The sequence below is a fragment of the Leucopleurus acutus genome (genome assembly GCF_964270905.1).
Source record: "Leucopleurus acutus genome assembly, chromosome: 19".
In the NCBI taxonomy this organism is placed as follows: domain Eukaryota; kingdom Metazoa; phylum Chordata; class Mammalia; order Artiodactyla; family Delphinidae; genus Leucopleurus; species Leucopleurus acutus.
In genome coordinates, this window is record NC_139161.1 from 59289523 (window position 1) to 59301504 (window position 11982).

Consider the following 11982-nt stretch of genomic DNA (forward strand, 5'->3'; position numbering starts at 1 on the left):
AAAAGTGGCAATGCTAGAAAAGTCAGGCCTGATTCGAAAGCCAAACTCTTGAGAGGAATTTGAGCAGACTGAAGGGAGAGATCCCCTCTCCCCTCCAGCTCCAGGTACGTTATCAAGGCCAAGCCAATCAGGGCATCTCACCTGGTCATAGTGATTGATTCAGCAATGGGCATATGACTTAAGATGGGCCAGTGAGACTCAAGCCCTGGACTTCCACAGAAACCACTGAAAAAGAGGAGGTTGTTCTCCCACCCCATCGCCCCCATCCCCGTCAGGCAGCTTCGCACTGGGAGAGCCAGGCTGAGAATGAAGCCAACACAGAGGGATGAGGGAGGAGAGAAAAGACAGATTTCTCCTGACATTGTTTGAACACCTGGAACCAGCCATGCCTGAAGTTTTAACCCTGGACTTTTTAGCACATAAGCCAATATATCAGTTACGACTATTTCAAAAGAAAACCCAGCTCAAACTGGCTTAAATGATAATCGGTTTTAATTGGCTCATTTAACTAAACTCTCCAGAGCTAGAGCTTCAGGTGATCAAGGTTCTGGCTCCATTTCTTTGACATATACCCCCTAAGCATGTCAGGATTTTCCTGGGCTGGTGTCTTGATTGGCTCTAAATTGGCTGTAGCAGACCCATGCCTCACACCTGTAGCCAGGATGAGACAGTGTCTCTCTCTCCAAACCAGGAAACTAATACCTGAGCCTTGCTCTGATTGGAAGAACTTGGATCACCTGCCCATCCCTGAGCCAACTGTGGGGAGTTAGATGAGGAATCAGGGTGATTGGCTTAGGCCCATCAGGGCTCCCCCCTGGAGTTGGGGGCACAGTTATGGGAGGGGAACACACACTGGGGAGGTGGACAGCATGACCACCACTCGGCTGAATTCTCTTTTCTCTCTCAGCCAGTTGACTTGGTACCCAGATTCCTGACAATAACAGTCATCAACCCCATTTCCAAAGAGTTTTCATTTAATTTTTTGACAGCTCCAGGCTTTTTTTTTTTTTTTTTGGCTATGCCACACGTGGCATGTGGGATCTTAGTTCCCCGACCAGGAATCGAACCTGCGCCCCCTGCATTGGAAGCGCGGAGTTTTAACCACTGGACCACCAGGGAAGTCCCTCCAGGCTTTTATATTTGCAGTATTTACTGATAATTCTGTTGAGATTTGCATAACACCTTTCTTCCAAACCTCTCATCATGCCTCAAAAACAAGTTCTTATGAACTTCCTCAGATTTCCTCCCAAGGGCATGAAGCGTAACAATAAAACACAGCATCAGCTTAATATATAGTTTTCAACCTATGACCCAACATTTGTAGTTTTTATTGGCCATTACTCTTCAGGCTTTTTCCCCTATAGTGATGAACACTGCAAACAAGACAAGCTTTTTTTTTTTTTTTTTGCCACGCCCCACAGTATGTGGGATCCTAGCTCCCCAACCAGGGATCAAAACTGCACCCCCTGCATTGGAAGCACAGAGTCTTAACCACTGGACGGCCAGGGAAGTCCAAGACAGGCCATTTTTTCGGGGGGGGGGGCGCGTGCTGCGTTGGGTCTTAGTTGCTGCGCTTGGGCTTTCTCTAGTTGCGGCGAGCAGAGGCTACTCTTGGTTGCGGTGCACAGGCTTCTCATTGCGGTGGCTTCTCTTGTTGCAGAGCACGGGCTCTAGGTGCGCGGGCTTCAGTAGTTGTGGCACGCTGGCTCTAGAGAACACAGTAGTTCAGTAGTTGTGGCACACAGTAGTTGTAGCTCAGTAGTTGTGGCGCACAGGCTTAGCTGTTCCGCGGCATGTGGGATCTTCCCGGACCCGGGCTCAAACCCGTGTCCCCTGCATCGGCAGGCGGGTTCTTAACCACTGTGCCACCAGGGAAGTCCCAACAGACCATTTTAAATTGTTTTCTTGAATCTACACGGACTGAAACATCTTACATGCATTATTTCAGTAAACAGTCACCACTGCCCTGTGAGATAGGTAGGCACTCTTGTTCTCACCATTTTACAGAAGAGCAAAGTGAGGCACAGAGAGGGGAATAATAACTGCTGGCCCAGCTGAGGAGCGGCAGGGCTGAGATTTCACCCAAGTCCAAGGGAGTCAGGGACTGGCATCTCCTACAGAGCACCCCTTCCTTGGAAATGTGCATATCTTTCTGCTAGAGACTGGCTGAGTGCCCTGAAAAGGCCATAGCTCTTCTCTGGCCTCAGAAAGGTGCTGTTTTTCCTTCCTCAGAAAATTTCCGGATGAGCTGGATGCCCTCCACCTTCATAAAGCTTTCAACTTGGATCAAGAGTTGAAACATAATCACCCAAAGCTATAACTCAGAGACATCTGCCCAGCCAGCAGCATTTGAGCTGGGACTTTAAGGGTGGCTAATTATTGGTTATGAGGAGAGCAAGGAGAGCAACCCTGGGAGGGGCAAGGCTGAGCAAAGGACCACGCGGCAGGAATCATGGACCAGTGGTGCGATTTAGCTGGACCGCAGGATGCACAGAAGAAAGCAGCAGGGGGTGAGTCAGGAGAGAATGGCTGGAAGGAGCCTGGTCGAGTGTATTTCTGCTAACTCTGCAGCTGCTGAGAGCAGCCTTCTCCATTAGCAGTCAGGGGCAGGCGTATCCCTGGCTGGCCAATGAGAATTCGCATCTCCATGGCCATAGTCATTGGCTCAGGGCTGGGCATGTGACCCAAGCCCAGCCAATAAGAGCCATCCCCAGGATTTTAGCTAAAACCATCAGAAAAGCGGCCCTCTCTGCTTCTGAGATTGTGGGCACCAGGAACCATAGAAGCTGGAGCTGCAAGGAGCCCTCTCTGTCACCTCACAGACACAATTCTTAATTGTTCAGACCAGTTCGGACCAGCCCAGAAAAAAGAGCTGTTGAGTCAGGCTGGCGTCATCCTAGCTTTCTTAAAGGACATCTCCACTGTTGCCTCAAGCAAAGTTTTCTTTTGACAGAAACCTCAAAGTCTTTCATTCCTTTTTCTTCTTTCACCTATTCTCACCCTCTCTTCCTTCTCTCCTTCCTTCCTTTCTCTTTCTTTTCACATCTCTTTTTCTCTTTGTTCCTCTCTCTTTCTTCATTATTATTTTTTTATTTAATAAACATCTTTTAAAATAATCCTTAAAAAATGCATGCACACATTCTACAAATACCCGGCCAGTACTTTTCAAAATGGCCACTGTGTGAAACACAAGAAAGACTAAGAAGACAGACTTGAGGAGACTAAGAACACAGGACAACTCAATGCAATGTGGTGCCCAGTCATACCTGCTTCATGGTCCTGAGATGATGGAGGAAGCATTTAGTCCAGGGCCACATGCAGAGTGGGTCTGCATCCGCTCAGGACTCAGCATTGCTGGAAGAATGCCAAGGGGGCTGGCCTTGGCTCAGGAAGGGGCCGGGCCAGGGCTGATGGAGTGGCGTGTCCGGATCTACCAGTCTGTCCAGAGACCTGGGAACACGGCTCACCTCTGCTCATTCATGCAACCATCCTTTTCTGAGCTCCTCCTAGTGAAGCTGGGGCTGGGGCTGAAGCAGGCTTGTGCCAGGGCTGCCAGGCTGTGGAGAGGCTGACACAGACACAGCAGTTAAAAGGCCAGGACAGAGGGGTCCCAGAAAAGAGGGCAGGAGGCCAGTAACTCCAAAGGGTGAGACAATGCAAATATAGGGGCCACTTGGACCAGAAAAAGGCCAAAAAAAAAAATTCTCCCAATCCTTTTCTTCCTTCTGCTTCTTTCTCTTCCTTATTTTCTTCCTCCCCTCCTTTCCTCCCTCCCTCCCTTCCTTCCACTTTTTTCTTTAATTTCTTACAAGGAAAAAAAAAAGGCGGGTACATAAAGCAACTTTGTTATCAATTTTTGCAAATGTGCCTAAGAGGTACTGAACGGAAAGATGAGAAAATTGCATCTTCGTTCTCCTCATCTGAGCGCCGGTTGTGAGCCGCCCACACACCCAGACAAGGGCGGGAGGGACAAGTGGCCAGCTGGGACCTGCCAACCAGCCTGGGCCCTCCCAGCCTCTCCCCATCGCTGGTCTCTCTGCTTCCCTGTGCTCCGCACTGGGTGGACGAGGATACTGAGCTCCAGGGGACGGGAGGGGCTGCCCTCTCCAGGCTCCTCGGTGGGCACGGCTCCCCCGATCCTGCACTGCAGCCCCACCCATCACCCGGGGTTCCCCAGATGGCCTGCATTTGCTGGCCTCTGAGCATCCGTGTGTGCTGTTCCCTCTGCCTGGAGCCCCCTCTCCACCTTTTGGGATCCTTCTAGAAGTCAGCCTGGCTGAGTGCCCATAGGCTTTTAGGATCCAGCAGTCACCCTGCCCTGGGAGCCTTCCTGGATGCCACAGGCATCCTGGCACCTGCCTCCTGGACGGTGACAGTGTAGGTTCTGCACCCTGTGGTCCAGCAGCTTCTTGGAGAGGGGGAGCTGGGACTGGCCTTTCTTACCTGTGTCTCCTCCCCCTGCACAGTTCTGGCATAATTATGCTCAGACGGAGCATAATGTCCGAGTGTGTTTGTTGAGAGTAGACGATGGAAGACAGGCCGTCCCTGGGGGAAGGCACTCCGCAAGCCCAGGGGTATCCGACTGTGGTCAGGGGGTGGGGGGCACTTGTAGCCGCACCCGGCACCCCACACAAAGAGCAGCTTTGGGAGCCAGAGTCCAGCCGCCGCTCTGTGCTGGTGACCCCAGACCACGGCAGCACACAGGGACCCTCAGAGCCTCAGCTTCCTCAGCACAATTCGGGGGCGGGGCTGCCGTGCCTTGCTGGCAGGGCTGCTGGGAAGACCGAATAGCGTCACCCCTCCCAAGCCCTCCAAGGACTTTGCAGCACACTTAGAATCAAATCCACAGCCCCGCCCCACCGCGGCTAGAAGGCCTTGCCCACCCTGTCCCCGCCCCACTCTCCCCTCACTGTTCACTGTTCCCTTTGCCAGGAATGCCCTTCCCCACACACCCGGACGCCCCGCGCTCCATCCCCTCAGTCCGTCTCCCCAATGGGCTTCCCCGACCGCTAAAATGGGGCCCCCTCCTCACCTCCAACCCCGAAGCCCGCTTACCCTACACGCCTGCCCACGTTCCTGCAGACTTGAGTCACAGCCTGCCCTGTCCACGGGGGGACTCCAGGGCTGTCTGAGCCAGCCTGGCCTGGGTTCCAGTCCCGACACCACCGCTTACCAGCTGGGAGACTCTGGGCGACCTCCAAGCCCACCCTGCGAGTCTCCCATCTGTGAAGTGAGGTGTGAAGCACTGTCTGGCAGGGCGACGGCAAGGACAGAGCAGGTCTGGGAGGCCACCTTCCCTGGGCAGAATCACTGCACACAGTAGGTGTGACACCCACATGGACACCACCACGGCAGGCCCCTCGCCTAAGCACTTCCCTGTTACCTCCTTTAACCTTCTCACCGATCCAATTGGAAGTCACCCTCACGATCACATTTCACCAATGAGGAAACTGAGGCACAGGAAGGCAAAGTGACACAGCTAAGAGGCGGCAGCCTGGGGCTTGGACCCCAGAGTCTGTGTCCTTACCCACTCCCTCCACAAATGGGGGCTGTAAATAGCACTTAGAGCCTGTCCTGTGTGCGTGGGAACTGTGCTCACGTTCAATCACGTTTGAAACTCACTGACCAAACGTCTGCATTTGGTGCCCCAGAAGCCCAGCTAGAACAAGGATTCAAATGGAAGCTCTTCGTTTGGATGTGACCCCAGGAATCACCTTCAGGGGCATGGGGAAATGAGACAGGGAAAGGGAGGAGCCCACAGCTGTGGGTGCCTGACACAGCCCTTTGCTGTGTGGTCCTGGACCAGCCACCATCCCTCTCTGAACCCAAGTTTCCTCTTCTATAAAGGAGGCCGCAGCCACCCAGGAGATAAAGAGTGGGAGGTCTCCCGGGACTGAGAGGGGTCCCGGCTCGGCTCCCAGCCCCAGTCCGAGCTCCAGGAAACAGAGGGTGCCCCAGCAAGGGCTGTGTGTGGGCGCAGAAACCACAAGAGGGCAGGCACAGCGCCCAGTGTTACCACAGGGGCTGCAGAGAAACCACATCACAGCCACCACAGCCTCCACCATCCCACGGCGACTTCCGCTGCTGCCTCTCTCAGGGAGCGTCTCCTCCCAGCAGTTAGCTGTCCCCTCCATCAGCACCTGCCCCAGGTGGCCCGGCAGCCTTACCAAGGGAGGCTGGCCGCTGTTCCGGAGGCTGTGCAGCTGCAGGCCCGCTTTAAAAAGTTACGGACACTCCTGCGGTTGAGCTCACGTCCCTGCGTTCCAGCACTTGTGACCTCGGGCCAGTCAATTCCCTGCCCTGATCCTCAGCGGCCTCCTGACCTAGTCCACTGTCTGGCAGCCGAGCCTCCTGCATCCTCTTGACTTTCAGCCTTTGCACTTGTTGTTTCCCCGTCAGTCGTGCAATGTCCTTGAGGGGCGGGGGGGTAAGCCCCCACTGGCCACCCTCCTCAGACTAGCTCGGTGCCTTTCGCCTCCCCTCACCTACCCTCCCTCAGTAGCTCTGAGCCCAGGTTGTGAGGTAGCGCTTACCCCTTCACAGCCTCTGACTCCCCCACTGCAAAGCCCATGAGAGCACAAACTTATCTTGCCTCCTGCCAGACCTCAGGGCCTAGCACAGGGACTGGCATACAGCAAGTGCTCAATAAATGCTCATCAAATAAATGAATTACTGTCTGAAATACCTGTCCTTGGTCAATGGCTTGGTTTCCCAGGACCAGATTTAAATGTCACCTTCTCCAGGCAGCCTTCCCTGATTGCTTCCGTAATTCCTTTTCTAGGTTTTCAGAATCCCCCCGAAATTTTTTCCAAATCACAGTTGCCTAGCCTGTCAGGCGTTGCCACCCAGTTACCGGGACCCCAGCCTGCCCCCCATCCCCCCTTCTCCAAGCGAGGAAGAGAGAGCTGGAGGGGGAGGAGGGAAGAGGCGCAGACTGTGTAGGAGGTGGCGCGGGTGACCAGGCACTGCCCAGAGTGGAGAAGTGAGCAAGGCCCGCAGCCGGAAGGAGGTGGGGGAGGGGCGGGGAGGTCGTTGGTGGCGTCAGCCTCGTGGAGGGCGTTGGGTGTGTGTGTGCGCGCTGGTATTTCCTGAGGCTGCCCGGAAATGCCTGGGGCCGACCTGGGGCCCCAAGAGGGGGGGCCGGGGAGGTCCACACCCTCCCTCCACGCCAGCCAGGCTTAGGTCACTGTGAGCCTTCCAAGCAGCCGCAGGCATGTTGCGGGCGTGTTGTTCGGTGCCCGTCACAGACAAGAGGAAACTGAAGCCCAGAGGCCCAGGCTGCGCCCTCCAGGCACCGCCCCCCCCACCCCCGCCCGGGCTGCGTCAGCCCCAGCCCCTTCATCCCCCCAGCGGGGAGGGACCAGACACGGAGGTGGAAGGGTTGGCGGTTGCGTGGCTGAGCCCTGGCCTGCTGGGCCAGCAGAGGCCAGCTCCTCCTCCGCCCCCACCGGGACCACAGAATGGCAGGCTCCCGGCGCGCCCCATTTCACACGGGGACTGAGGCCCCAAGAGGGGCAGGTGGAGGAGTCAGAGTCCATCCTGGGCCGGACAGCTTCTACCTGAGTTCAAATCCTGTTGCATCTCCTGTAGCCATACGGCTGGACAAGCTGCTTTGCTTCTCTGAGCCGCGGTTCCTTCCCCTATGGTGAAGATATAGCCGGGCCTGGCTCCGAGGACTGCAGTGAGAAATTAGTTGATCTGTGTAAATCGCTGTGTCGGGCACATAGTGTGTTTTCAGTAAATGCCAGTTATTACCACAGAAACATGATCAGGCCTCCCCCACCTCCAAACAAAAGCCTCTCCCCTTGACCTTTACCCCCCACAGACTCCTCCCTAGCCTCTCCTTCTCCCACGTCTTCTGAGTTCTATCAAATACACATCTTCTATAAAGTTAAGCATGTGTTTGACTACAAAAAATAGAAAACAGATCAGAGTGGCTCAGACAAATAGGAGTGCATTTTCCCCCATCCCAATGAGCTTGGAGATCAGCTATGGCTGGCATTGCTTTACCAGGCCAGTGATGTCAGGGTTCATAACTCTGCAATTTCTTGGCTTTTCCCTCTTGTTTGCAACATGGCTGCTAGTGCACCTGGTGTTGCATCTGCATTCACATTTAAGACAGGAAGGAAGAGGAATGGTTAAGTTTAGGGTGAACTGAAAGCATTTGTCCCTTTTATCATGAAGAGAAATAATTTTCCAGAACCTACCCCTACCCCCCCCCACCCCACCGACTCCTTAGATCTAATCAGCCAGAACTGTGTCACATGACCACTCCTAACTGCAAGGGAGACTGGGAAGGTGAGTCATTTCTCCTCTCCAGTCTCTTAAGTGGAAGGCAGCAGGGGAGGGGGTGTTGGGGATGGCAGATAGGTCAGTCAGCTGATGTGGCTGCCACACTTTCCCTCCATCTCCCTCTAGCTCGGCCACTCCCTAGGCCGTGCTCTCCTAGTCGCCCTGACCGTCTTCCTCATCCAGTGGCCACCCCATTTCCATTTCTTTGGAAATTGGAAGCTCTGACAACTCTGGGTCTGCCTGCACTTCTGCAGGGCAGCAATCTGCTGATGCTGAGCGGGGCTGCCCCTTTAGGTAGGATATGACTGTTCACCTCAGTCTCCACCACTCCCTAATGTCTCACATGTATTCATATTTCTTGTCTAGCTCTTGTTGGTGTTGGAATTTGCACCCTTGAATTAATGTATTCATTTTCCCCTCCCTGACCTTATTTCAGGGAAATAACACACAAAAACATCCTTTTAGGTATTTCATAGGTGTGCAGCAAGAAGTTTCCTTTCCACCACAGACCCCAGGCACCCAGTTCCTCTGCTTAGGGATAAATAATCAATACCTTGTTTAAAACTTTAGAGATATTTTATACACATACAGGCAAATCTACCTATATTTCCCATCCCCCAACCCCTTTTTCACTCAAATGTGAGCACATACTACACATTGTTCTGTGCTTGGTTTCCCCCCAATTTACAATATCTAACAATATCACTTACAGATCACTTCCTGGGACTTCCCTGGTGGTCCAGTGGTTAAGACCCTGTGCTTCCACTGCACGGGGCACAGGTTTGATCCCTGGTCGGGGAACTAAGATCCTACATGCCAAGCATCAGGGCCAAAAAAAAAAAAAAAAAAAAAGAGAGATCACTTCCTATCTACACACAGCCACCCTCTTCATTCCTTTTTCTGGCTGCAGAGCAAGTGCCTCTGTCTCTTCCTTCATAGAGGGGGTCTGATAAATAATACCAACCCCAGAGGACCAGTGGGAGAATTCAGAAACATTGGTTTATGATGTCTCTGAGTCTGGGAGACCAGGTTTATTGCACACCCTGCTGAATGTGAGGTGAGAGTTTCCAGAACCAGGAGAGTCAGAGGCACCCAAGGGGAGCCCATGGAAAACCAGCAGTCAGGTGCTTTATGTGTACTGTTTTATCTAATCCTCACAGCAATCTTCTAAAGGAGGTGCTATGATCATCTCCATTCTACAGAAGGGGAAACTGAGGCACAGAGCAGCTAGGTGACTTGCCTGGAATCACACAGCAGAGAGTGGTACAGTTAGGATTTTAACCCACAGCTGCCCTTCCAGTGCCAGCACCCAGGCAGCGGGGCACCATCCCCTGACCCAGGGCTGACCGCCCACATCCAGATGAGCAGTGCCCAGGCTGAAGGGGGCCCTCCAGGTCACTCTGCCTGCGGGGAGACATCTGGAGCCACATTTGTCTCTGTGCTCAGAGCAGGCGAGGTTCAGGGTCTCTTTATCCGTGGTATGGGGCTGGGTCACTCAAGTGACCTTAGGAACCCAGAGGCTCTGGAGCCAGACTGCTCCATCCCAGCTGCGTGGCTTTGGACAAGTCACTTCCCTCTCAGAGTCTCAGTTTTTTCATCTGTAAAAGGGGACCAAAAATTGCTCTTCAGTCATGGTATTGTTGGGGGATAACTTATCTAATAAATATATTCATCACTTAGGAAAGTTCCTGGAATATAGAAACATCAAAAAAAAAAGCTTATTATTATTATCATTGACAACACTGTCCCTGGAAGCTCTTGCAGAAGAAAGTGGGAGGGTCACCCGAGGAGCCAATCCTTCCTGCTGGCCTTGGGCCCAGGACCTGGAAGGGGCTTCAGGCCACCCCCCGACACCCCGTTCTAAGGGGATCAGACTCAGGCCTGGGGAGAGGCAGCCTCGGTGAGGCAGGCCCGGTACCGGTACCAGTACCGTAGGCGCCCCGCTGCCGGGCCCCCTGCCACCCCTCCCCCATCTCTCCAGGCTCTCAGGATGAGGTCACCTCAGCTTCTCCCCCAGTGACCACAGACCTTCCAGCCGTGCAGGCAGCCCCTTGGCCTCTGGCCTGCAGGGACTCCAGGCTCTGACCTCAGGCTGTGGCTGAGTAAGGGTTCTGCCCTCATCACCCCTCCATGCGGAGCAGGCGAGAGGGCGCTGTGTAGGCCCTGGGGACGCTCCCTGGCAGGAGGTGGACCCCATTGTCCAGACTTTCCCCGGGAGGGGGAGCTGGGGCCTGGGGGGTGCCAGCAGGGGGACGCCCCCGTGGGAGCACCCATGTCCCCATGTCCACGAGCACCGGAAAGGCTAAGCGCTGCGCCTACCCCCGTGCCTCCACCCCTTGGGGCCTGAGCACGCATCAGCTCCGGGGGCCACTCCTGCCGTCCGCCCAGATCGCCACGCTCCGCCATTTGCGCGCTTCCCCAGTCTCGGGGGGCCTCCCGGGCCTTCCCGCCCCTCCACCGGCTCCACCGGCACCCCCGGCCCTGCTCCAGCCCGCCACCCACTCATTTTGCAGGACAGTTAAAAAGTCACCTCCTGGGAAGCCTGCCCTCATCCTGCTTCCCTCCTCAGGCTGGTAAAGGTCTCCCTGTTCCGGGAAGCCCGCTCCGGCCGGATCTCCCCGCCCCACCCGGTGCGGACGCTCGGGCCCTCTCCCGCGGGGTCAGCCCTCCAGCTCCGGGCGCCCTCTGGCGGCGACTCTCAGATCGCAGTGCCCTCCGCCCGCCGGGGACGCAGCCTCGGCACCTCGGGGTGCCGGTGCTGAGCTGGGCCCTGGGATTCGGCAGATCCGAGGATGCGCAAAGTCACCGCCTCAGGACGCAGACAGGGCCTAACGACAGTCAAGCCGCATAGGGTGCGCTATAAAGAAAGGAGGGGGACAGAGCGTGGCCGAGGAGGTGCTTCGGGTGGGGCATGCCGGGGGCGGCCTCAGAGGGATGGGAGGACAGTGGTGTCCCCGCCTCGGGCTGTCGTGGACGGCAGTGTGTAGCACACGCGTCCCTCACTGCCTGCAGTTCTCCGGGCTCCTCGGCTGGTTCCTCCTCCCCTTGCTGGTCTGTTCATGTCGGGGCGCCCCTGGCGCACCCTGGGCCTTTTCTCTGTCTACCCTAACTCCCCGGGGTGACCTCAGTCCAGAGTCTCTAAGCACCAGCTATGCCCTTACATTTCCTAAAATATCATCCTCGGACCTGGCCTCTACCCTGGACTCCAGGCTCATGCATCCAACACCCCCGCATCTGGAAACAAGCTCCCCGTCTTTCCACCCACCAGCTGCTCCATCTCTAAGACCTCTGTCCTGCCCATCGCTCAGGGCAAGAACTCTCTCTCTCTCATTCCCTGCGTTGGGTCCACCAGCGAATCCCATTGGCTACCAGCAGAGGGTACCTGGAACCTGACCCTGGCCCCCTCCCTGCCCCCAATGCCGGTCACCTGGACTACACAGTGCCCTCCTCACCTGCCTCCTGTCCTCCACCCGTGTCCCCAGTCTGATCCTCACCCCTAAGTCGGACCTCATCCCTCCGCCTCTCAGGACCCTGTCTGGGCTCCCAGCTCGCTTGGAGTCTTACTGTGGTCTGTGAACCACCCTCAGAGCAGGGCCAGGTTTTGTGGGGCCTGAAACTTCTGTAATATAGGAGGCCTTCTCTATGAAAAATAATACAACCTTACAAATACAAAACGAGGGAACCTGGGAG

At 55.3% G+C, this 11982-nt stretch overlaps 1 long non-coding RNA gene across 1 annotated transcript; it reads right to left on the bottom strand.

Moving 5' to 3' along the window:
- Positions 1–1535: 1535 nt before the first annotated feature.
- LOC309976091 lies at positions 1536–10892 on the bottom strand. Its single transcript, XR_014326983.1, has 5 exons — positions 10823–10892; positions 9003–9101; positions 7560–7676; positions 3267–3568; positions 1536–1708 (listed from the first exon to the last, which is right to left on the bottom strand). It is a non-coding gene; the product is annotated as an uncharacterized lncRNA (long non-coding RNA).
- Between the last annotated feature and the right edge of the window lie 1090 nt (positions 10893–11982).